General features: G+C 46.2%; 1 protein-coding gene and 1 non-coding gene across 16 annotated transcripts in view; one reads left to right on the forward strand and one right to left on the reverse strand.

Annotated features, from left to right (window-relative positions):
- The window catches only part of FBXO34 (F-box protein 34), a 71,426-nt gene that overhangs the window by 13,273 nt on the left and 31,460 nt on the right, over positions 1–26,693 (reverse strand). The window contains exon 1 of one of the 15 annotated variants that reach the window (XM_005295494.4): positions 3,955–4,154. The exons of 13 other annotated variants lie outside the window; for them this stretch is intronic. The gene's annotated coding sequence lies outside the window, so the exon portion shown is untranslated. Of the gene's footprint in view, positions 1–3,821; positions 4,155–26,693 lie in introns of those variants that run through there. One more of the 15 variants, XM_005295495.5, reaches the window with a different exon arrangement.
- LOC135983489 (U6 spliceosomal RNA) lies at positions 588–689 on the forward strand. The gene has a single exon (XR_010601171.1). It is a non-coding gene; the product is annotated as a U6 spliceosomal RNA (small nuclear RNA).

Consider the following 26,693-nt stretch of genomic DNA (forward strand, 5'->3'; position numbering starts at 1 on the left):
CCTATAATTCTTCAGCAGAAACAAATGTTGTACTGTTCCTGGTCAAACAAAATAAACTCCTTGCCCATTCCATTTTCATTCAGAATTGTTTGAATGTGCCTGACGTGCCTGATCCACTGAGGAAGTATAATGGGCTAGACCTAAGAAAATTCAAAATTGTGAAAATAAGGGTCATTTAAGCTTCTATCGCCTTGACCTTTTGGTCAGGTAGGTAAGCTCAGGGTGCTATCAAGCTAAACAAGGTTTTGTCACTACACTAGTTGGATGAAAGACTACCAAGTCATTCTCAGGATGCTGTAGAAGTGATGCTATCTATGCCATAGATGAGGAAATTTTCAACACGGTGTTAAAAGACTGCTGGGGGAAGTGCCCAGTCTTCCAAAAGATGAAGTCAAATCCTGACACCTTGTCATTAGAAATCCCACAGCAATTTCACAAAACAAGAGCATTTGTTCAAATTCCATTTTGGGTCGTAGCACTTCACCTATTTCAAGTTCTCCCTACAGTTTTAGTTAGAATATTCTAGGAGATTTACAGTTTTCACTTTCCAGCCCTGTTACTTATAAAGAGCGTGGAATCTATGAAAAATGCTCTGTAGCTTCCCTCATCAAATTGGAACGATACAGAGAAGATTAGCATGGCCCCTGTGCAAGGATGACACGCAAATTCGTGAAGCGTTCCATATTTTTTGGGGGGGGAGGGATAGCTCAGTGGTTTGAGCATTGGCCTGCTAAACCCAGGGTTGTGAGTTCAATCCTTGAGGGGGCCACTTAGGGATCTGGGGAAAATCAGTACTTGGTCCTGCTAGTGAAGGCAGGGGGCTGGACTCGATGACCTCTCGGGGTCCCTTCCAGCTCTATGAGATAGGTATAGGTATATCTGAGAGAATCCTAGAGAAGTGCAAAATCATTGCTTATACTTCATTTAGTCTCAACATTCATACGTCTCTGGATGGCACAAAGCTATTCACAGAAACTGGCAATAGTGTGTAGGCCAAGTACAGTGGTGAGATAGTCTATGTCAGAGCCAAACACCCACAGCCTCTTGGCTTATGAAACACCACTGACCCAAGACACTGATGGGCCAACAAGAATAAGGCTCAATGGCCAGGAAGATACAAAGGGGCAGGGGGGGAGGTGACCAAGCCCTTCAGTGGGAGCTACTGTAAGTGGATGTCAAGGAGAGTTGAGGATGCTCTGCATCTGACCCTGATCTTGCAAGAACAGCAGAGGTTCAAGGGCCAAAGTGCAGGAAGAATTAAACCCAAGAGTTAAGTAAAACCCCACAACACAGGAAACAGCTACCTACATCAATATGTACTATATACATACTGCACATGATTTCGTTCAGGAGGGAAAAGTGTGCAGGAATTGTGGTCACTGAATAGTACATACAACTCCACTCAGAAAGTGTATTGAGCAAGTTGTGAGGGTTTGGTTGTTAGTTTTTCCAGCATCAACTACTCAGTTCATTGAATCCAGGACTCGAGAAGTATCTGGCACAAACCAAGATTGTTTGGTAATATTTCCTAACTCAAGATGCTATACCAGGTTTCCAAACAACATTATTTGGAGCAAAGCTGAATAAAGAAGCCACACCAGATGGCAGCCGTCACTAGAGAGAGCAAGCCAGCCAGTACAAGCATAGCCTCACATTACAAGAGGCTACCCAGACTACAGGCAGGTCAGACTAACTCCCCAGGCACTACATAATCTTGCACAGCTTGCCACGACCGATTTAAGCAGGTTGAACACAAATACTGTGCGGCTTTAAATAAACTCTTAAGATTCAGTATTCATTGCCATACTTGATAAACTTAAACATCATGAGATGATCAGGGAGTTGGAGAACAAAGGTGCTGACAGGAGCATAAAAATTCACACAGTCCACCAGTTAAATCATTAAAAGAATATGAAGTTGTCTACTATCCTACCGGACTGTTCAATACAACTAGCTCAATGAAGAGTGGAGCTTCTCCTGCTCTCTAAAGAAAGCCAGTTCTGTGTAATTAGGTAAGCTTGCCACAGCCAGAACAGAAGAGCTGGAAGACATCAACAGAGCCTAACAGCGATAGATAGAGCCATTGATGGAACTTTAATCCACCTGTTCAAAAACACTTACACCTCCTAAACATTGTGCTCCCCCTCCCATTCATAATCTCATAGACCACGGTGCAGATTTTTAGTAATTACACTGCTAAACAGCAGCAGTATAAGGAGGAGTAATGCAGAGGGGTGGGAAAGACTAAGCAGGCACACTTTAAATTTAAAAAACAACTGGTTTCAAAGATGATGTGCTGAGGCACTAGAGACCCGGGTCCTCAGACTAATGGTCAGTTACCAAACGAAAGGGTAGAGGAGGCGGTTGTGTGCTGTAGAGCATTCTAACTTTTCTAACACATTTCGGTTCATGGTGTCTACGCTAACAAAACGGCAAGTACTCCTGCTCTCCACGTAACAGACCTGTGACACGGTCTTCAAAGACTGGCTTCAAGGTAACCATGCCATTTAAAAGTGACAAGACAGATAGACAAGTATGAAGGCTAACCCTCATCCATTTCTGATCTCACCCACCCACCCCACCCACCAGTCATCCACAACTGAATGTTTCTGTGATCAAGCCCCCCACTGGAAGGCCTCCAAGCAGGGAAGAAGTTCTACAAACACAATCTTTTGATGAGAAGTCTGGTAAATATCCACTATGAGCATCTTATGATGTTTCTCCTTGAGCTTTTAGCCGTTTCAAAGCTGCTCCCACCTCCACCAGCCTCTTTCTGCCCAGGAGGTTCATTGTTTGATTGGAGCCCTGATAGTCCTAGCAGCTATTTTCTCTGTATTGTTTCATGAAGAACATGGGAGATATCTGTATTTCTTATAAAGAGTAATTGTACAGGGGTACAAGCTACCATGTGGCCTGCTGCATGGGGGCAGAGTTAACTCCATCCTAAGTGGCTTTTACACATCTCCAGGAAGGCGGACCATGACCAACTCAATTGCTCATGCTTAATGAACAATACAGTGAATCTGTTGCTGGAAGCCTACCTCTGACCCCTGGTGAGATATATAAACCACACTGACTAGGTCCAGGGTTCCCAGGGCAGACAAAGAAGCTTTGAACAAGACTGCCTGTGAACTCAGAGGGGGAGAGAGTGACTGGGGGACAGACTGAGATAAAGGCATAAGCCGCAGGGGTGCAGCCTGTCTCACCCAGCCCCAATGCTGGGGGGGGGGGGGGGGGGGGGGGGGGGGGGGGGGGGGGGGAAATCGCACCTGGCAAGGAAAGACTAAGGTTTAGATAAGATAACATCCACAGAAGCCTTATGTTGTTTTGACCCTTTCCCTCTGACCGGTACATTCCTATGGATAAATAAATACATTGATTTGAACAAGCTGCCCTGTCTGCATTCTCACACCTGTCCACAGCTCTTGGAGGGAGGTCTAGACCAGTGGCCAAAACCCAGCTGGACCTGCTTAAGACACACAGGTGGTAACCAGAGGTGCTGTGATCTGGGCCTATAACTTGGAAGGGGGTGCCCATGGAGAGGTCGAGTTAGGGGTCAATAGTACTGCTCACCCCAGAAACGCGACACACACACTTCAGACAGATATAGAACACTAGAAAGGACACTGCTTGGTATGCTCTCCAGGCACTCTGGACATTACTGAAGAATGCGACAAAATGAATACCCACAGTCCTGGCTGAACATAGCAAGACAATGCAACATAACGTCTACCAACAAAAAACCAGGAAACTCAGAACCTTTAGCCCCTCTCCAGTATTACCCCACCCTTACAATTCACACAACCCACATCTCCAGATACCTGGAAAAAGAATGAGCTTTGCAGTATTCCCTGAAGGTCCCCAGATTCAGACTGTTATTCAGGGGAAAGGGCATATTCCAAAGTTGTGGGGCTCTCAGAGTACATCTAGTCAGTAGTCCCTTCTCATACATACCAAGAGGACTTCAGCTCAAGTGCTTCTCCTGATCACTGTGGTAGTATGGCATGGAACAGGGAGAGCGGCAGGCTCAGGTAGGCAGCAAAGCCGTTGAAATCTTTATCGGTCCAACCAACACCTTCAACTTCACCCAGAAAATCACAAGGAGCCAGAGCAGATGATGGGGCTGGTTGAATATGCTCACAGTGAGATACTCCACTTACCAAGCAGACTGAAGTAATGATGAATAACTGGGGAAAGCAACTTATCAAGCAGACCACCACATTCTGTGCCAGCTTCAGTTTTGGAATTATTTTAAGGCATAGCCTCACACAGAGCACACTAAATTATCTAATCTCATGGTGACAGAGACATGAGTGACAGTCACAAGGTACACATTTGAAAGGAAAGGTCACAACCTTCTGCCTGTATGTAAACGATAAAAAGCTGACTAGTTATTGCTGCTACTTCGTCTTCTAGTAGCCATTGGGAGTCAAACCTGATCAAGTAATGAGTGGTTGATACCATTCTTACCCTACCCTCCAGTTGCTTTCCCCAGTCATCCATCATCACTTCAGTCTTGCATACGTTAAGACTCTGTCAGCTAGTTCTCATCCATACCCAGATCTCGCTTGGACACAGAGTAAAGTCACTGACTGCTTTAGTCTTCACTGAGTCTACAAGACAGGGATTAACACCCTGGGGGGTAATACCAGCCAAAATGGGTTTATCCCAGGTGCATCTATACAGGCAACACAAACTTTTGTTTGTCCTCCTTCACTTAGCATAGGGAAGGGGCCACCCCAGTCTCTTTTTCATGCACCTGAACAGTGGTAAATTTTACTTGTGTAAATTTGATCTTGGGAACCCTAGTGTCAGAGCTTGCATGCAAGCAACCTTATTCATGTCAGGAGGTACATCACTGCCACAACTGTGTTTCAAATTCTTTTCAGATTCTTTTGAAGAACATGCTTTAAAAAACACCAATGGCGGGGGAGGGAGAGGCCCATGAGCAGGCAGAGGAGAGTCAAAGTTACACACTACAAGAAAAAAGGGGAAGTTTAAAATTGAATCTCAAACGTTTATGGATTATTATATCAAATACAGTTCAAAAATATTGCTGATTCAACATTAGAGAGTGAAGATTTCTTTTCTTTTTTTAAATATGGTATTTGTGCAACAAGTCTTATTCCAGGAAACTCAGCAATGCACCTAGAAATACTTTTGAACACTCTAGACATCGATAGGCTACAAACCAGATGACAAAATTCAAGCTCTTTGAATGGATTATAAGAGAGAAGACCAAAAAAAAAAAAAAAAAGAGACCAGAAGGCAAAGTATCTGACAGATAATATGCACTGAGACATATGCATGTGAAAGACAAAACCACACGAGTAACTTTAGTGCTCGTTCTAATAAAACACTTCATCTAATAGAATACTAAGGAGAGAATCTGTGTCTTCCTTTCCTAGATCATGTCACTTCAGGATGTCTCAAACCTGCAGCTAAGTATTTCCTCCATCATTCCAACACATGCCACACTTCAAGGTGGCCAGAAAACTTCAAATGAAGGACAGAGAACATCTAGAGCAGATCACCTGCCACCTACTGCCAAAAAAGTATTTTCAAGCTCCTGTGATCAGTTTCAGTATTACTTTTTACTAAGCCAACCATTTCCAAATAATAAGAAGCAGAATTAAGATTTGGCCACAGACACCACCTGTTAATTTACCATAGGATGAACAACAAGAACCAGCTCACTAGACTAGTTCTGCTTCTTCCTAGAAGGAAACAAAGAAGTGAAAACAACCCAGTAATTGCCAATGCCATTATTGTGCTGGCGGCAGAAATTGTGTCACATGGACCACGCATTACTCCACTTTCTAGTTGGTGCTGGGCCAGTCTTCAGTCCTTTGGCACAAGCTGCTTCATAATCTATAGCAAGCCCAGAACAGAGAGGTAGTTCTACACTCTACTTAGTTGTTTCAGAGCTGCCGTGTGCTGGGGTTACTAGGTACAGGTAAAATTTGCGGCTACAATGCTTCATGTTCAAGGCCACCATTTATGAACTACCTCTGAATTATACAACATGTAAAGCCCACAATTTGTTATGCTGTGGAAATTTCCAAGTTAGCCTTTCAGCTGAGCTGCCACTACTTTTGTGAGCAGGGGGACGAGAGATATTCCTGAATCCTTCCCCAATATAGAGCAACAGAATTTGCTCTAGAAATAGACATGTTCTCTCTGAGCCCTGGAGACTTCATGCTCTCATTTTAGAGCTACCTTTGGATTTTTCTTTACAAGATTTGCTGGGTTATTCATCCACACATGAAAGATGCTGGAAGCAAGCTTCAATTGCAGGACAAAGCCTACAGCAGTGGTCCCCAACCTTTTTGTGGCCAATAGCACATTCATGTTTTCAGAAGAGTGTGGCGGGCGCCAACAATTTTTCAAGGCTTATTTTGTATTTGTACATTAAATAATATGAAAAACATATTTAATTACATAATATGAATCAATAAGATAAAAGGTAATTTTACATGAAAAGGTATTAATTAAATTATTATTTGGCAATTACTCTTTCACCTTACCATGTGAATTGGCTCTTTTTTTATCTACCTGTAAGAAAAATTAAGGAGTTTTCACAAAATAAATATCAAACAGTTTTCATCTAATTTATTTTAAAAAAGTAAAACATTGTTGAACTGCCGGTGCAAATATATTTATTATTCTGACTTTAACAGAGATAGCCAGTTATGGTTAATTTAAAAATATTCTTTGTATTGTTACTTGTATCTGGATTTCAATAAAAACAAATATGAAAAAAAAGTTAAACACAAGTTAATCATACGCGCTCATCAGCACTTAATGGAAAATAGGTATCATTAATTCATGTGGTTTTTCTAATAAAGTCAGTGTGATTTTTGGCACTGCATTTCTTCAGCCAATTTTTCGTAGTTGGGAGAGTAGGATGATATTCCCGTTCGTAAGCAATCATCAAGATGGGCATCTGTAAGCCGAGATCTGTATTTTGATTTTATGTTGTTCATTGTTGAAAACAGAACTTAGCATACAAAATAAAATCTTATTTTGGTTCCACTTATCTATGTGACATTTTTAAGGCAGGAAACTTTTTTCAGTCAACCAGATTCCAAAAGTTTTCATCTGTTGCGCAGGATTTTAGAACAATATCATTTTGAAGGTCCAAAATCTCCAGTTCCACTTCTTCTGTTCTTACTTGAATGAGACTCGCAATTGATGTAGCCATTTCTGTTACCTCTATTTGGCAAGTAAAAGGATTCACAAGAAAGGCAACTACAGGCTCAATGATGGTAAACTGTTGAAATCTCTTTTCAAATTGTTCCAGAAGTGTTTGAATGTGGATAACAAATGGTGATGGGTTAAAATCACGGTCACATACCATTTTCTTCATACTTGGGAAATGTACGAGACTTCGTCTTCATATGTGACATCCACAAGATCAGTTTTGCTTTGAATGATTTTACAAAACATATCATTTGAGCCACATTTGTCTTTTCCCTGGAGCTCAAGATTTAAAATGTTCAATTTGTCAGTGATGTCGGCAAGAAAAGCCAAGTCCATTAACCAGCTGGAGTCTTCTAGTTGCTCGAAGTTCTGATTTATGAACTTTAGAAATTCTTTGATCTCTTCAATTAGGCTTAAAAAACGTGCAAGAACTTTACCTTTGCTCAGCCATCGTACTTCTGTGTGCAAGATAAGATCAGATTGTTTATCATCAACATCTTCTAACAGGGCCTTAAAAAGTCAGTGTTGCAAAGGTTTTGCTCGAATAGAGTTAATTATTTTAATGACATTCATCTGTCCCCAGCAGGCACGGGGCCGCGGCACTACTTTTCACACCTTGTCACTAGGCTGGCGTACATAAATGCCCCGGCAAGTGCCATGGCGCCCACGGGCACTGCGTTGGGGACCACTGGCCTACAGGCTCTCCATCCAAACAGTCTGTATGTGGAGGGGGGAAATTATGACACTGTTGTGACCACTCTGGATCTCAAACCTAACGGACCCCAGACTTAGTGGTAGGGCTGTTGGGGTTGGGTTTTTTTATTTTGTTTGTGGGTTTTTTTTTAAAAACCAGCTTTCTCCTTAGAACAGCAACGTTAATTCTAAACAGCTTTTCCTGTAGATTAACGACATGATTGATTACGATGGTGAATCATTTCATAAGCATCATTGCAGGCTTTCAGGTTTAAGGAGCATTTATGGCTGAAGAGACCAATTTGGCTCATCCTGATAAATTCTGTAGAGGTGCCTGTGACCCAAGGTGCCTGTGACCCAAGGTGCCTAGAGTAGCCCACACTGAAAATGCCACGGGCAGGGCAGGTTGCAAAAAGGAGAGTTGATTCCCCCAAAACTGGTGGTTAATACAGTCGTTAGATTCACCACCCAGTCAAACTGCTCCTGATCCCCCACACTAGTTACCAAGAAGCTGAGGGAAAAATATCACACTGACCCCTTTATTGCATTCCAGTCTCTGGCTCTCAATCAGCAAATAGGTCCAGTGAAGTGAGAAGTTATTTAGAACTCTATTAATTGTACAAAATGTTCTTCTGATCCCCAAAGGGCCAGTCACATTACCAGATCAATTTGGATCTTACCCAAAATATCACGCTGCCAGCCAATCCTTTAATATCTAAAACCAAAAGTTTATTATAAAAGAAAAAGAACAGAACAAGAAGAGAGATGTAAAATGGTCAAAGCAATCAGATACATACATATGACTTCAAAGTCCATATATCAGTTTCTTAGTAGCACTGGTGAGTTTGTTGGCTTTTAAAGTCCCTCTGGAACACATCCAAAGCTTGGATGTGTCTATCAGTGCTTTGTTCAAACCTTCAGTTTGTAGACAAGTTACTCCAGAGGTGAGCAGCACGACTGAAGACCAATGGAGACGATGCAGCTGCCTTTTTATATCCTTCGCCATGTAGTTTGTACATTCTCTGTCCCACAAAACAGGATCATAGCACAAGAGCATAGAAAAGCATTTGGAGTCTCTTGTCCACATGTCCTGCTGACTCAGGCATAGCCCCTAGCGTCTCTCAATGGGTTCATTGTACACCTGATTGCCCTTGATGGGCCATCAAACAGGCTGATGCCAATCTGTTTGGGGGTTTTCCCAAGAAACACAGAACAGGTTTGAGATGCAGATATAGATCACATATTTATACCTCACGATACAAAGATGTTACATACATATAAATAAGCGTATCATATTTAGAAAATAATAACTTTTCCACTGATACCAATATTCTGAATCTTACAAGATATGCTGTGTAAGGTATCAATAATATAAATAGTCACCCATATGCCATGCAGCATCACTCGTACGGTCTCTGAATATATTTAAAAACAGGTTTCCTTGGCTCGTGGCAATTTCTGTTAGCCAGTTTTCAACTGCTTTGGTGTACCCTTATCCATGTGAACAACAAAACTTGTATCTTCAACTCCACTGCCTCTATGCACGCCAAGACAGTTTTGGCTATTTTATCTTGCCACTATACAAAATAGGTGACCAAAATTATGTCTCATGCAAATTGAAACTGACATCACACTGATAAAAAGTCCATCTCAGCACCATGGTAGATAGTGGACAGTAACAGTTAAATGTTCAAAGACACATACCAAGGGCTAGATTCACAAAACTGTCACTTTAGGCACCTAAATTCCAGAATCAGGCCCCACTGGCCACCAAAGCCTGTAGGTGCCAAACTCTTGCAGTGAAAAGCTCACTAGGTGCCTATGGGCATGCACACTGCAACCCCATGGCTGGCATCTGGATACCAAAGTCAGGCTCAAACCAGGGGAAGACAGGCGTACCTCTGCCTAACTCACCTGCAAGGCCTGATCCTGTGAGTATGCTCAGAGCTCACCTACCGGATTGAGCCCCTGTAGACAAGCTTACCCGAAACGGCCAGGGTGGGGATGAGGGGGAGTAGGACCTCCCTCATAACTTTTAGCCCAGTGGTTAGGGTACTCATCTGGGATGTGGGAAACCTCTGGTTCAAGTCCCCCTCCACCCAAGGGGGAAGAAGAGATTTAAACAGAGATCTGCCCCTCTCAGGGGAGTGCCCAAGCCACAGAGCTAGGGGATATTCTGGTATGAGGTTCCCTCAGGCTCTCCTGTTGAAGCTAGTCCATTGTGGCTAAGTAATGTTAAAAGTCATTGGAGCAGGGGGACTGGATCCTGGGTTTCCCACCTCCCAAGTGAGTGCACTAACCACCAGCCTACAGAATCACTCATGCTCATTCTCTCTGGCCCAATGATTCTTTCCATTATTTGACACCGTTCCACTGTGTATAAATCCCTTCTTCCACTCAGGTGGAGGGGGGATTTGAACTGGGGGTCTCCCACATCCCATGTGAGTACCTTAACTACTGGGTTAAAAGTTATGAGGAAAGTCCTTCCCCTCCCTGCCAAGCTTCTTGCAAAAACAGCATAAGCACCTAACCCCAGGAGAGAGTTTGCAGCTGAGAATTCCAAGCTGACTAGGCGCCTCCCTGCAGCCTGGACTTAAGTACCTATCTCCGAAGGGGGAGGGAAGCGGGGGTGGGGGTGGGGGGGGGAAAGAGATGCTTAACACGCAACCCTCACCTTGGCATCTCCCACTGGCTAGCTTAGGTGGGAAGCCACCAAGCATGCTGGCTTTTGTGAATCCCATTCTGAAGCACCTACCTCTCGCCATTCACGGTATAGGGAGCCTGAGTGCCAAACGCAGGCTTTGTGAATCCTTGTGATTTTCTAGGCACCTAAGTTTCTTTGTGACTCCAGCCCCAAGTTGCTTCTATACAACTGTATAGACAACCAAATGCACAGCATGCTTCTGAGTGCACTTTGACTTACTACCTTCATCTATTACAGTTTTGTTAGGGATGGCAGTTCCACAACAGGTCAATTTGGTGACTTCAATATTGGATCATTGATCTTCATGCTTAATTCAACACATCACCTGTTTGGCTCCGGTTGGTATACAGAACCAAAACTGCTAAAGTGTCAATTGTGACTCCAATGCGTACTGGGGCAACTGCAAAACGAGATCTCATTGTCTGCAGGTCCAGCTCTGAACATGCTACAAGTGCACAATCACATAGAAATGCTCAATAAGAAAAGGTTACTCACCCTGTGCAGTAACTGTGGTTCTTCGAGATGTGTCCCTCTAGGGGTGCACCACTTCAGGTGTGCATGCACCTCTCGAGCCCTTGATTGAGGATTTTTCTGTTAGCAGTATCCACTTGGCCTGCACATGTGTTCCATACAACCTCATTCTGCATACCAAAGCTATATAGGGCTGCGTGGGTGAACTGCCTCCAGTTCCTTCTCTATCCAAATGTCCAACAAAGAACAGACTGAAGCAGAGAGAAAGGAGAGCAGGTAGTGGAGCACCCATACGGGGACATCTCAAAAGAATCACAGTTACTGCACAAGGTGAGTAACCTTTTCTTCTTCAAGTACTGCCCCTATGGATGCTCCACTTCAGGTAACTCCCAAGCAGTATCTCCCCAGGGAGGAGGGAGCTTTGGAATCAAGTCCAAGACTGAAGACAATACAGCAGAACCAAGTGCCGCATCAGCTCTGATGGCGTGAACCAAGGCACAGTGGTTAGAAAAGGCATGCACGGAGGCCCATGTAGCAACTCTGCAGATCTCAAATACTAGAATGTTTTTGAGTAAAGCTGTGGACGTTGCCTATGATTTGGTAGAGAGTGCTATAATCCTTTGGGGCGGTAAGGCACCAACTGCATTGTAGCACGCAATAATACATCCAGGGATCCACCTCGAAAGTCTCTGGGAAGAAATCATGAATCCTTTCGATCTTTCTGCGATGGAGAAACACAGTCTAGGTGATTTCCTAAATTGCTTGGTCCTATCTAGATAGAAGACCAAAGCTCATCTCATATATGAAAGGAGGATACACTGAGATTTTTGTGATTTAGGGGGGAAAAAAGATGAAAATCCGACAGCACCTTGGGTAAGAATTTTGGGTGCAGTCATAAGGAAACCTTGTCTTTGAAAAATACCATAAATGGAGGGTCTGCCATCAAGGCCCCAATCTTCCCATCCCCACGGGCTGACTCGACAGCTACTAGCAAGGCGGTGTTCATTAGATAAATGAAACAAGGAGCAGGTTGCCATAGGTTCAAACAGTGGTCCCATGAAGCACCTAAGTACCAGGTTGAGATCCCATGTCAGAGTAGGATTCTTAACCTGGGGGAAAAGATTCCCCATGCCCTTAATAAATCTAGAGGACATCGGATGAGCAAAATATAGAAAACCACTCTATTGGGGAATGAAATGTGATACCACAGCCAGATGAACCATGATAGCTAACTGATAATCCTGATTTCTTCCAGTCCAGCAGGTAATCCAAGCTGGTTGAGAGGAGAGAAGATTCAGGCACAATACAGCGAGGGCGATACCAGTGGCTGAACCTTTTCCATTTCTGAAGATAATCAGAATTGACTCCTTTCTACTGTTCAGTAATACCTGTAGTACTCCTCTCAAGCAGGTGGATTCTAATCCTGTGAACCATCTAGGAGCCATGCTTGGAGGTGGCAGACCCTTAGGTTGGGGTGAAGAACACGACCTGCATCCTCAGAGAGATGGTCGGAAGCTTAAGCGCAAGTGAGACACACAGGTGAAGCAGGCAAAGACACCAAGCTTGACTTGGCCAGCTCAATACCATAAGGATAACCCTGGTCTTGTGTGATCTTGTTCCTCCTCCCCTTAGAATTAGTGGTGTTGGAGGGAACGCACAGAACAGGTCCCTTGTCCAGGGAAGGAGAAGGCGTCTTCCAAAGAGTTACAACCTATGCCTCCTTTTGAGTAAAATAAAGGGCACTTCTTGTTGCTGAATGTGGCAAATAGGTCCACCTCTGGAAATCCACACCTTTGGAATATCCCATCCCAGACTCAGAGTCCCAGTCCCATTCATAATTCTGGGAGAAGTGCCCTGACAGCTGGAGCCATGACACCCTGCACATGGCAACTGCTGTGAAAATGGATCTAGTGGCAGTGTCTGTAACATATATAAGGATGTTTGTGTGACTCACTGTACCTCAAAATAGCACCCTGTAACCCCTATATTTATCATTCATATGATTGTGATATTTCATACACAGCATGCCATGTAAGATGTCATATGAAAGGTCATGATCTGCTGAAACCCACTGTTCTGTCCAAATATGTACATCATTAGTGCATATGAAGTTATGAGATTCTGCTTTGTAGTTGTACTGAAAAATGTTACAAGTTTGAGAGTCTTTACTGCTAGGTGATGAACCATTCCCAGGAGGGTGTTAAACGACCATTAATCAACAGGGGAGTTGTAATCAAAAGGTTTACAATTCAATGACAATTGCACAAGCACCACACAATGGGGACTGCTCAACTCTATGACGCATTTGCAAAAAAAATCACATCATGGGAATTGCTCAACCATGTGACTCAGCAAAGCCCACAAGGACATGTCTGGGCAAGTGTCTTCTAGGTATACGAACTAAGGACATAGTGGCATAATGCTTTTGCCTTTCTCCTCCCCCCACCTACACTGGAAGCATCAAGAACGTGGGAAAGACAAGGACTTCAACTAGGGTGACCAGATCACCCAAGTCAAATATTGGGACGCGGGGGGGGAAGAACGGGACTGGGCTGCCGATGCCTCCACCCCGGGGCCGCCACGGGATAGCACCAGCTGGGCAGCAGCCCAGACGCGACTGGCTAGGGGCTGGGCGCAGTGTGTGCGCTGCTGGGTCCCTGCGGCAGGCCTGAGCCCGAGGGGTTCGAACCTGGGCGCCAGAGCCACAGCCGCCGAGGTTGGCCATTGGCTGCTTCCTCCCCCCACGGCAGTGGGAGCTGCAGCAGCGGCTGCTCCCGAGTCCCGCTGCCCGGGGGGGAAAACAGCCGCCGCCTGGCCCCGCGGGTCGCCCCCCTACTCTCCCTACCGCCCAACTGAGTCCTGCCTGCTCGGGGCCAGGCCGGACTCTCACTCACCCCTCCCCCTGCATCTCCCTGGCCTCCCTCCAGCGCTTGTGGAGGGAGGAGGAATGGTGAGCCTGGGGAAGAGGCGGGGATTCGGGGAGGGAGCCAATGGGGGGGGACGGGGCGGAGTCAAGGGCGCCCCCGCAAGCATTTCCAGGCTCTGGAGCATTTCCTTGTTTGTCCAGTGACACTGGACAAACAAGGAAATATCGGGACAGTCCTGATAAAATCGGGACGTCTGGTCACCCTAACTTCAACTGAGGAGACTGGTCCCAGGCTCAAGAGAGAGAAGCCTGTGTAAAAATTGTAACATCCAGTGGTGTGAGAAAATTGCTTGATCTAAATACCGCCGAGTGTAATAAGATTTAAATTGTGCGCTTATCTTTTAGTTACCAAAACAAAATAATAAATATCTCTGACCTTTTATGCCTACTAATTATAATCACTTAAAAATCGATCTTTCTGTAGTTAATAACCCTGTTTTATATTTTATCTAAAACAGTGTATCTTGCTTGAAGTGGTTAGGAAATTTCAGCTCAAGTTACAAAGGCTAGTGCATGTCTTCTCCACATTGAAGAAGGGGCAGACTGGATAATGAACTTACATTAGCGATCTCGGCTTCGAGTGAGACGAGGAGTAGGACCTCTGTGACCAACAGGCAGCCTACAGATTTCATCTAGGCCACTGACATGGATAGAGCATTGGTGGCCAGTATGCCTCAGGCCAGGCCCCCCCCGTCCCAATCACAAGATAAGCACCAATCCTGGCTCCCATTACTTTTCACGAACAGTCCTCGCTCAAGCAATAGAGAGCAGGGGGAGTAAGCTCCCAAATCAGATGCCAAGGAGCCCCACTGCTATCCTCCGAAATCTGGGACAAGCCCTGAGGCTGCGAGCAGACGGTCCGACTTGCCCATAGCCCAGAATGATGAGGGGGCTGGCGCTGCTGGTGGAAATGGTACTGCCATTGTTTCCGGTGCCGAGAGCGGTGTCAGCCCTGAAGTCAGCATCGATACTGAAGTAACGTTGCTGAGGTGAAGAGTGGTGACTGCTGCCATGGTAGCACTGGCAGCAGCAGCCACAGGAGTATTGAAGAAGTCCCTTGTGCCAAGTCCAGTACCGGCCCATTTCCGGTGCCCATGGAAGGGAAACAACAGGCTGCGGGGTCAATAGACCTACAGGGTTGAGCAGCCCGCCCAGCCAATGGGATTATAAAGGATGCAGCCCTGGCAAAGTCCTGGACCAAGAGAGAGGTTGGGACAGAGGAAGTCCACTGATGCCTGGTACACTGCGAGCACAGAAACAGCTGGTGTCAGCATCACCCGCGATGGACATCCTGGGGCCAGAACTGGAATCAACAGTATGGGGTCTCTGAGCTCCCTGCATGGTGCTGGGAGCAGGTCTTGTCAATCGCTGCCATCCTGAGCACCAGTGTTCACCACATTCTCGAGGAAGGAGACGAGTCCCCACAGGAGCTGGAGTGACCTCAGTCAGTATTATACAATGTTTTCCTCGACAGGGAACAACTCCATCTCTTTGGAGAGGTGCCAGCTCCAGGATACGAAGCAACATCACACTCAGAACCCAAGGGCGACCTCTGATCTGATGAGGGCCTCGATGCCAAAAAAAAGCCACATGGCCTGTTCAAGCCGGTGCTGCTTCAGACAAAGATCCCTCACTACGATCTGCAAGTCGAACACCATTTCTTGACATGGGCTTTGCCTAGGCACAGCAAGCACCGCGTGCGGGGATTATTGTTAAGATTCCCCCCCCCCCCCATGATGGACAATGTTTAAACGCTGGTGAGGGCATCGCCAGGTAACTCTTAAACTACAACTAACCAACAAATAAGTCTAACACCGTACTAGAGCTACTAATGAACTAAGTACAACTAGAAAAAACTCACTGAATAGGGATTGTGAGGTTGAAAACAACACAGAGCTTGGTCTCCAGCGACAGGCGGTAAGAAAGAACTTGGGGGGGGAGGTTTTGGAGGGGGGGTCAGCGCAGTGCCGCTTCAGACAGCCAAGGGAGGGGCTACAGCCACGAGGTGTGAGCGCCACCCCTCTAAGGGTACTGCTAGGCAAATTCTCCAGCCCCGGTGTGCTGGGTGTGCACACACCTAAGTGGAATACACAGCTGCATCTACTCAAAGAACAACCTGCAGAGCCTGGCATACCCAGCGAAGCCAAATAAGCTTCCCAGAAAAAAAGGGTGAAAAAGGGAGAGGAAAAAAATCCAAACCTCTCACTGCTATTTAACTAAATCCTATACTGTACTGACAACACCACACACCAATGAGAAACACTCAACTAAATACAGAACAACTGCAAAACATGCTGAGGCATGCAGAAGGCAGACTCGCTAGAGCTCCACCTCAGGCAAAGGTGTTAGCGTAGGAACTGAGGGTGGTTCGCCCGCACAGCCCTATATATCCTCAGTGTGTGGCATGGGGCTGTATGAAGCGCATGCGTAGACCCAATGGACATTGCTAATGGAAGATCTCCAATCAAAGGAAATGGAGCTCTCTTAGGGACACTACTTGAAGAAGAACATATCCTTCCGACACCTTTGCTGTTGTACACCGACTATGAGTGGAATCTTACATATCTTCCCAGTAGGTTATGTCATGAGTTGTCCCATCTCACATTGCTGTTAAGAAGCGTCCAATCAGCAAAGGGGCAGTACCGCAACCCTGTTTAACACCATTTGTTATGCCAAAAGGATAATACATCTTTTCATCCACACAGACTCATTCGACCATCCCAACATGGAGATGTCAGATTATGTTGCCCATCATAGCCAAGCATCCAAATTTTCCCAGGGGCCTCCCGTAGACCAGCTCTGCCAGACGTAAGCTACGGATACATCAACATGGATACCAGATTACAAAATACCAACAACTATGCAATGGTCAGACAAAACTTTTACAGAACTTGTGCCAACAGTTACAGTACTACTTTAGTTCAAATTGCATAGACTTTCTATTATAACCTCCCTCCCCATTTTCACATGCTAACAGCTTTCTCAAACAATGTTGTGCTGGAATTTGCCATTCTTAGAGTCTGCTCAGAGAAGATCTGAATGAAAGTTTGAAAGGATTTAAGTTATGAAAGAGATAATGTTCCCACCCAATGCTTTAATGGAAACCTAATCTTTTTTTTATTTTGCAAAGGTATCTCAAAACAGCTGACCTCTGAAATGTCAAACTTGGTACATCAGTTCTCCAACTGATTATACTTTGCTAGGTTTGAGAGAAAATTTGTCTGAAGTTATAGACATTTACAAATTCAGGACCATGGTCCAGTCTGTATTGCAGTGTGCATCTTGTTGCAGTTGGTTAATTAATTTTAAAAACTAAGAAGTTCTTAGGGTAGTTTAATGTAATTTATTTGGCTTTTAAAGCTTTGGCCAAGTAACAACCAGCCTGTGAGCTTTGCAAGCAGAGTAGTTCCAGAGCAAGGATTTGAAAAGTTCTGCAAGACAAAGCTTCAGATGCAATTTCCTTCTTTCAACTAGTATTTAATTTTAAAAAACGGAAATTAAATGCAAAAAAGTTAGTGCATTGCTATGGTCACAGTTAAAAAAAAATACTGCACCAGAAATGTCAACGCAGCCGCTATACTCCAGCACAGTATTTTCCACTCCTATTTAAAATCGTTCACTGTGTAGTGTGATACTTTGTTTTTATATGTTGTTAAACATATGCTATACAGGTTAGAAGGTACCCACTACAATAACATTGCTGTGGAAGCCTTGGCTTATGTATTTCCCAACTGTCCAATTTAATGAAGTCTGGAGTACTGCATTACTTTTTTTACTTTTTTAATATGGAATACACACACACACGTACGTATGCATGCAAGTGATACCACAGAAATAGATGACAGCCAGGTTTTCCAGTAGGAAAAAAAAATTAGAATTGGAGGAGTTTAAAGACAACGAAAGTGTTAGAAACCAGGAAATGCAGAATTATTGTATTTCACAATGAAGGTCTCCAAGCTACCATACCTCTGCCCTCAAACACAAACTCCTCCAACCCCACTAGCAATGCCCTGACAAACTCAGGCCATATCTACACTAGCACTTATGCCAGCAAAACTTTTGCCACCCAGGGGCATGAAAAAAACATCCCCTTAAGTGACATAAGATTTGTGTGCACCGCAGGAGACATTCTCCTGCTAGCATAGCTACCGCCGGTTGTTGAGCTGGTTTTATTACGTTGACGAAAAATTCTCTCCCATCAGCATAACGCAGCTAGACGAGCGATCTTACAGCAGCACAGCTGTATCGGTTCAGGTGTGCCGCTGTTAGCCTGTAAGTGTAGACATGGCCTTAGTCGGGGATGGACCTCCACCTTATCTATAACCATTACATTTTAGCAGGTCTCCAGAAAAAAAAAAAAATGACCTACCTTTTGTAACTGTTTTTCGAGATGTGTTGCTCATGTTCATTCCACTTACGTGTGTATGTACTGCATGCACGGCAGCTGGAAGGTTTTTCCCCTAGCAGTACCCATTGGTTTGGTCCAGGCGCCCCCTGGAGTCGCACCTCCATGGCGCTGAATATAGGGCCGTGTCGACCAGCCGCCACTTCAGTTCCTTCTTGCCAGTCTGCTCCAACAGAGGGGTAGGTGGGTGGATATTGGAATAGACATGAGCAACACATCTGTAAGAACAACAGTTACGAAAGGTAGGTAACCGTATTTTCTTCTTCAAGGGATTGCTCAAGTCAATTCCAATTAGGTGATTCCCAAGTCTAAATTTTGGAGGCGTGGTAGAAGCTCAAAGGTTTGCTGACTGTAGCACTGCTCTGCCAAAGGCTGCATCATCTCTAGCCTGCTGGGTAATGGCGTAATGTGAGGTCAAAGTGCAGACTGAGGACCACGTCGCAGCTCTGCAGATTTCCTGGGTTGGAACCCAAGCCAGGAACACTGCTGACGAAATCTGTGCCCTCATGGAGTGTGCTGTAAGTGGAGGGGTAGGTATCTTCGCCAGGTCCTAGCATGCCCACATACAGGATGTGATCCATGACGGAATTCTTTGGGAGGAGATTGGAAGTCCTTTCATTCTGTCTGCTACTGCGACAAACAGCTGAATGTACTTCCAGAACAGTTTCGCCCATTCGATATCGAAGGTTAACGCCAGGCGAACATCCAATGAGTGAAGGTTTTGCTCCCTGCTGCTTGCGTGCGGCTTAGGGTAGAAAAATATCCTGGTTAATATGAAACTGGGAGACAATTTTAGGAAGAAAAGCTGGCTGCCGTCTAAACTGAACCTTGTCCTTATAGAACACCGGGTAAGGACACGCAGATGTTAGAGCCCTGAGCTCAGACACCCTCCTGGCCAACGTTATTGCTACCAGGAATGTCACCTTATAGGAGAATCTTTTAGTCTTTAAGGTGCCACCAGACTCCTTGTTGTTTTTGTAGATACAGACTAACACGGCTACCCCCTGATACTTGATGCCTTATAGGAGAGGTACAGTAGAGAACATGTTGCAAGTGGTTCAAAAGGTGGCCCCACTAGGGATGTAAAGTAAATAATATTATATCATTTAACTGGTTAACCACTGGGGCCAGGGCTAGGGCTGCTCCCACCAGCCAGCCAGCGCAGCTGGTGCCGGGGCTGCTCTGACTGGTCTGGGGCTGGGGTTAAGAGTTCGGGCAGTTAATGGGTAAGACTAATACTTACCGGTTAGCCGGTTAGCCATTTACTATTTTACATCCCTAAGCCCAATTAGTCTGGAAAGGACCAGGTTAAGGTCCCAGGCCAGGACCAGCTGTCGTACATGAGGGTATAGTCTGTCAAGACCTTTTAGAGAACGACTCACCATCGGATTGGCAAAGACTGACTGGCCCCCAACGCCTGGATGGAAAGCATAAATGGCAGCCAAGTGGACCTTTATTGACAACATGGAAAGCCCTTGCTGTTTAAGATGGAGAAGATAGTCCAATATCATGGGTATCAATGACAGAGTTGAAGACGGGAGATATTGTGAAGACCAAAATGTGAATCTTTTCCATTTGGCCAGGTAGGTGACCCTAGTGGAGGGCTTCCGATTGCCAAGGAGGACTTATCTGACTGGACCCGAACAAGCCAGCTCCAATGGGTTTAGCCATAGAGCTTCCACGCCATGAGGTGGAGCAATTCGAGGTTTGGGTGCTGGAGGTGGTCATGATCCTAAGTTATCAGCTCTGGGAGCAGCGGTACGGTCATCGGGTTTTCCACAAACATTTCCAGGAGAGAGGTGTACCAGTGCTGACGGGGCCAGGCTGGGGCTATCAATATCACTGAGTCTTCATCCCTCCTAATTTTGAGTAGCACCTTGTGAACGAGTGGTAGTGGTGGAAACATGTAAAGAAGGTGTCCCTTCCAGGGGAGGAATGCATCCGCAATGGAGCCCGGGCTATGATTCAGGAAGGAGCAGAACTGCAGGCACTTCCTGCAGTTCTGGGGGAGGGATAGCTCAGTGGTTTGAGCATTGGCCTGCTAAACCCAGGGTTGTGAGTTCAATCCTTGAGGGGGCCACTTAGGGATCTGGGGCAAAATCAGTACTTGGTCCTGCTAGTGAAGGCAGGGGGCTGGACTTGATGACCTTTCAAGGTCCCTTCCAGTTCTAGGAGATGGGATATCTCCATTCATCATTCCTATTGCGCCGCGTGGTGAATAAGTCTATCTGGGGAAATCCCCACTGTTGGAAGATGGTATTCGCGACATCCAGGTGTAGGGACCATTTGTGGCTGTGACAGGACCTGCTGAGATAGTCTGCCAACTCATTCTGGACTCCAGGCAGGTACAAAGCATCCAGGTGTATTGAGTGCATTATGCAAAAGTCCCACAGTTTGAGGGCTTCCTGGCACAGGGGAGAGGAGCGTGCACCCCCATCTGTTTATATAAAACTTCACTATTGTATTGTCCATCATGACTGATACACATTTTCCTTCCAAATGTACTTGGAACGTCTCGCATGCTCTCTGATGCTGATATGAAGTGAGCGCTCTGCTTGGGACCAGAGGCCCTGAGTCATTCCAGGTGCGCACCCCACCCAAAGGCTGACGCATTCGTCACCAGTGAGAGGGATGGCTGTGGTCTGGCAAAAGGAACACCTGCACACACCACCTATGGGTCAAGCCACCATAGGAGGGACTCGAGGACCGGGCGGGGCAGAGTGACGATTTTGTCTAGACCGTCCCAAATAGGCCGATATACCGAAGCCAGCCACGCCTGAAGAGGTCGGAGTCTCAATCCAGCGTGCTGTACTACATAGGTACAAGCAGACACGTGGCCAAGAAGTTTTAGGCAATTCCTTGCTGTGGTGGTAGGGAACTGCCTGAGACTTCATATGATGTTGCACAGGGACCGGAAACGCTACTCTGGGAGGTACACCCTCACCTGTGTAGAGTCCAATACTGCCCCTATGAACTCTATCCGCTGAACGGGAGATAGGGTTGACTTCTGTACATTCAGTAGAAGGCCCAAGTCATCGAAAGTAGCCCTTATGATGCTCACTTGCGCCTCCACTTGTCCCCTGGAGCAGCCCTTGATTAGCCAGTCGTCGAGGTACAGAAACACCTGCACCTGACGCTTGTGTAAGAACGCAGTCACGACTGCCATACACTTGATAAACTCTCAAGGAGCCGCTCACAGGCGGAACAGAAGGACTGTGAACTGATAATGATTGTGGTTTACCACTAACCTGAAATACCTTCTGTGGGACGGCCTTATTGAAATATGAAAGTAAGCATCCTTCAAGTCGAGGGCGGCATACCAGTCCCCCAGATCCAAGGAAGGGATAATGGAGGCCAAAGAGACTATATGGAACTTCAGTTTCTTCATTAACTTGTGAGGTCTTGCAGGTCTAGGATAGGCCTCCTTTGGCTTTCGGTATTAGGAAACACCGAGAATAGAACCCCTTGCCCTTCAGCTCCTGAGGAACCTCTTCCACTGCCCCCAGCAATAGGAGCAAGTGCACCTCCTGCGCGAGGAGTTGCTCATGAGAAGGGTCCCTAAAGAGGGACAGGGAAGAGGGGTGGAAGGGAGGGAGGGAAGAGAACTGGAGGGACTATCCCCTTTCTACCGTGCAGAGTACCCATCAATCCAATGTAATTCGGGCCCACGCAGAGTAGACAGTCGGCACGAGAAGGTAAGGGGGAATGGATCCAGTGTCTGGACTGGTGTGTCTGCCCTGGGGCTCACCTTCAAAAATTCTGCTTCTGGCCTGCAGACTATTTCGCCTGCCCAGAGCCCTGGACTGACGAAGGGTGACACCTCTTCCTGCTGTTCCTATTTTGCCTCCGAGAAAAGTCCTGCATGTTTTGAGGGTGGTAAAAACGAGGCATAGGTTGTAGCTTAAAATGGCTATGCTGCGTGGCTGGAGTGTGCAAACCAAGGGACTTGAGGGTGGCCCTCGAGTCCTTGAGGCTATAAAGCCGTGAGTCCGTCTTTTCTGAAAAGAGGATTGAGCCCTCAAAGAGGTGGCCCTGGATAGGGATGTAAAACATTAACCGATTAGCATCAGTCTTATCGGCAAGGTATTCCGGTTAACATTTAAACTCCGCTGCTGGCCCCGCGCCCGGGACTCTGAGCGGGGCTGGCAGTGAGCAGAGTCCCTGGGGCCGGCACCTGGGATACCAGGCCGGCAGCGGAGCCTAACGGTTAAACGTGGATGGCCGAATCAGCCACAGAGGGCTTCCTGCAGCAAAGTCCAGGCAATGAGCTTACCCTCCTCTACCAAGGAGAGGTTTGCCCTGGTGGCAACAGCTCCGTAAACGTTGCTATCGCTCCACAGGAGTTGTAGCTGTACCTACTGAAGACGGCCTGGTGATTAAAAATTCAGAGCTGGAGCCCCCTGGTGGAATGAACGAAAGTCAACATTATGAGTCAACAGTGTGCTCTTGTTGCCAAGAAGGCTAACGGCATTTTGGGCTGTATAAGTAGGGGCATTGCCAGCAGATCGAGGAACGTGATCGTTCCCCTTTATTCGACATTGGTGAGGCCTCATCTGGAATACTGTGTCCAGTTTTGGGCCCCACACTACAAGAAGGATGTGGAAAAATTGGAAAGAGTCCAGCGGAGGGCAACAAAAATGATTAGGGGTCTGGAGCATATGACTTATGAGGAGAGGCTGAGAGAACTGGGATTGTTTAGTCTCCAGAAGAGAAGAATGAGGGGGGATTTGATAGCAGCCTTCAACTACCTGAAGGGGGGTTCCAAAGAGGATGGAGCTCGGCTGTTCTCAGTGGTGGCAGATGACAGAACAAGGAGCAATGGTCTCAAGTTGCGGTGGGGGAAGTCCAGGTTGGATATCAGGAAAAACTATTTCACTAGGAGGGTGGTGAAACACTGGAATGCGTTACCTAGGGAGGTGGTGGAGTCTCCTTCCTTGGAGGTTTTTAAGGCCCGGCTTGACAAAGCCCTGGCTGGGATGATTTAGCTGGGAATTGGTCCTGCTTTGAGCAGGGGGTTGGACTAGATGACCTCTTGAGGTCCCTTCCAACTCTGATATTCTATGATTCTATGATTCTATGAATAAATGTTCCTCCCGGGGAGGTCCAGCTTTTTAGCCTCCCGGTTTTTCAGGGAGGATTCCTAGTAATCTTGGCGCCCCTGCTCATTAGCCGCCGCCATCAATGGGCAGTACAGCATGGGATGAGTGTATACGTGCTCGACCCCCTTAGAGGGAACTAAGTATTTTCGTTCATTCCTCTTCGCCGTTGGTGGTAAGGAGGCGGGGGTCTGCCACAAGGTCTTCGTGGTGTCCTGTATTGTTTTAATGAGTGGCAAGGTAATACAGGAGGGAACAGAGGGGGCGAGAAGTCCACCATGGGGTCTGATGTTTCTATGACTTGCTCGGCCTGAATCCCCAGGTTCTGCACCAACCTCATCATCAGCTGCTGTCCTGCAAGGCAGGGACCGTCGACATTCCTGCCACCGCCTCAACAGGTGAGGACGAGGTCCTAGCTGTTCCCTGCCCTCGGCATTGAGGGGATCTCGCAGCACCCAGTCTTCCGGTGCGGTCGGTGCTGGCACAGCAAACGTTTGGTCCTGTCCCACATGAAGTACTGAAGGCACATATAATACTGAGGCCACCATATGATACTGAGGCCACTGACGCCAACCTGGAGTAGGACCTCTGATCCTGGTGGAAAGTCCAGGGGGTCCAGAACGGCCACTGGCCAGGAGCCTGCCATTGACTGGGCCAGGGCCCCGGAAGAAGCTGCTGCTGTCCACGTCTGTCGGTCCTGGTTCTCCTGCTTCTCCTGGATCTATAGGATTCTGTTTCCAACTCTGAGGTCTTGCTATAAGAGAACCAACCGCACACCAGTGCCCGAGAGAGGGGACTGTAATTTGGGGACCAGTGCAGCTCCCCTATCCGCCCACTGGTGGATGGTACCGGCGACTGGTGCCAAGGAGATGACGACCAGCGTCGTACCATCGCCATCTTGCCTCTGGATGGCACCGAGGGTCTCACGGGTGCCACTGAAACTGAGCTTGGTGTCCTGTCTCGCCTCAGAGAGGAAGGCAGCGCCATGAAGGCAATGAGGTCCTTGGCAGCCTCGAACATCTCCAGCGTGGAAGGCAACTGTAGATCACAGGCCTTCCCAGATAGGGGAGTGCTGGGGGCTCGGACTCGACTGGTCCCATGCAGGGGCAGGAGTTGACATGACCCTTGGAGAGCAGCCTCCATCAGAAGGATCTTGAGGTGCTGATCCCTCTCCTTCTGAGTCCTCGGACAAAATTTCCTGCAGATCTTGCAGCATTCTTCCTGCTGGCTTTCCCCCAAACACTTCAAGCAGAAAGTGCGGGGGTCACTTGTTGGCACAGACTTGCCACACGCTGAGCAGGGTTTAAACTCCAGGGACTGAGGCATGCCCCGGAAAAGGAGGGGGGGTACCCCAAAATGAAACTTTTCTAAACTATACTATACTAACTACTACTATAACCTAACTATTTACAGGAAAACAGTTCAAGACTGCTAGAGAAATTATGCTTGCAAAGCAAGAGATAATGAGCGTTCCTGCTAACCGTCACAGGCGGTAAGAAGGAACTGAGGTGGTGGCGGGTCGGCAGGGCGCTATATTCATCAGCGCCATGGAGGCACGACTCCAGGGGGCACCTGGACGGACCCAACGGGTGCTGCTAGGGGAAAAACCTTCCGGCTGCCGTGCACACAGCATAGCCATACCTAATTAGAACTGACATGAGCAATCACTCAAAGAATAACTAGAATGCCCCAGACTCTCAATCATACGTTGCGGGTGCAGCTTTACAGTCAGAGCACACGTACGAGAATTTAATGGATTCCCAGTCAGACAGATTGCACACTGAAGGCAGTCAAAACCCACTCATTAAGGGTTCAAAACTCCACAGTGGTGGGGGGGGGCTCAGTACCTCACATGATCAGGCCCTGTGATTTCCATGTGGCACCACATTCTCTAAGTACCATTAGACACAGACCGAGGATGCCTACATACAAACTTTATAGGATCAGTTTATGAAGTCAGAGCACATGCATGAAGAAGAGAACAGGTTAGTGAGGTGTCAAAGCAGAAAACACGGGGCTTGATTCTTCCAGTAGTGTTATCACACGGATGGAATCCCCAACTGCACTAAGCACATCTTGGCAACCCCACCAGTGCAAAGCTACTTGCCACAGCCACCCCAGACAGAGGGGCTGTTCACATAGACAAGGACTAGGCAGCATAATATTTATTCAAAAGCAGCGATATATGCCCACAAGCTTAAATTCATCTTAAAGACGTTACATGTTGGATAAAAACAGAGGCATGTGATAACCTCCGTTAAAAGCCATACCTTATTAAATTACCAGTCAGATTCTCTATAAGCCTTTCAATGGAGAAAACATGCTGGGTGTCCTTTGCAAACAAGTTCAACTGTGTATAAGCCTTTTTGGGGAGCAAGTCAACAGCATAACAACAGCAAAGACCAAAGTTCAGTACAGTATCTGCTTACATTACTGGCTCAGATTTTACAACAGCCCTTTGAAACAGTCAATTTCAAGACCTACAAACTTCATGGCTCTTTAAAAAAAACAAAAAAAAGCAGGGCCACAAAAACCTAGAGCTAGCAACCACAAGATTATGACTAGCAACTACTTAGATGATTAAACTTCTAACTGTTCCAAGCACTAGCAACTACCATATAAACAGCATGAATTGCAATTTCATTAATTCTTTGGAAAGAAAAAAAAAAATAAAGGCTGAAAAAATAATATCCAAGTTTCAATAAAAGATGTTTTCTAGTTTGCACTGGAATTTTGATCATAGATGAATGAAGAGGAATCTCACTCAATGTCCCTCCCTTCATACTTTAATCTAAAAAAATTGCAGCATATATAAAAAAAAAGAGTTTGTTTATATTTTTACACACACACACACACACACAATTCAGACACAATTTTTACCACAAACAATTTAACAAATCTTGCTTAAACCATGTAAAAAAAACCCAAAACTTGAACTCTGGTTATAATAGACATCAAATTTGCTTCTATCCCTCACCTAAATTTAACTATTAAAACCTTTATTTAAAAAAGAAAAACTTGCTTTACATTGCTGAAATTCTATTCATGACAAACTGACGAGAGATTTAGTGTTTTTCCACAAATTATTGCAGTTTGGGTTTTTTACCCACCTGCAACAAAGAACATTTTATCCACTCCTGTTATTATGGCAGTGGGTCCTGCAGGACCCATGGGATCCCAGTCCCACCTAAGGTT

Source organism: Chrysemys picta, chromosome 4 (assembly GCF_011386835.1).
Source record: "Chrysemys picta bellii isolate R12L10 chromosome 4, ASM1138683v2, whole genome shotgun sequence".
NCBI classification, from domain to species: Eukaryota; Metazoa; Chordata; order Testudines; family Emydidae; genus Chrysemys; species Chrysemys picta.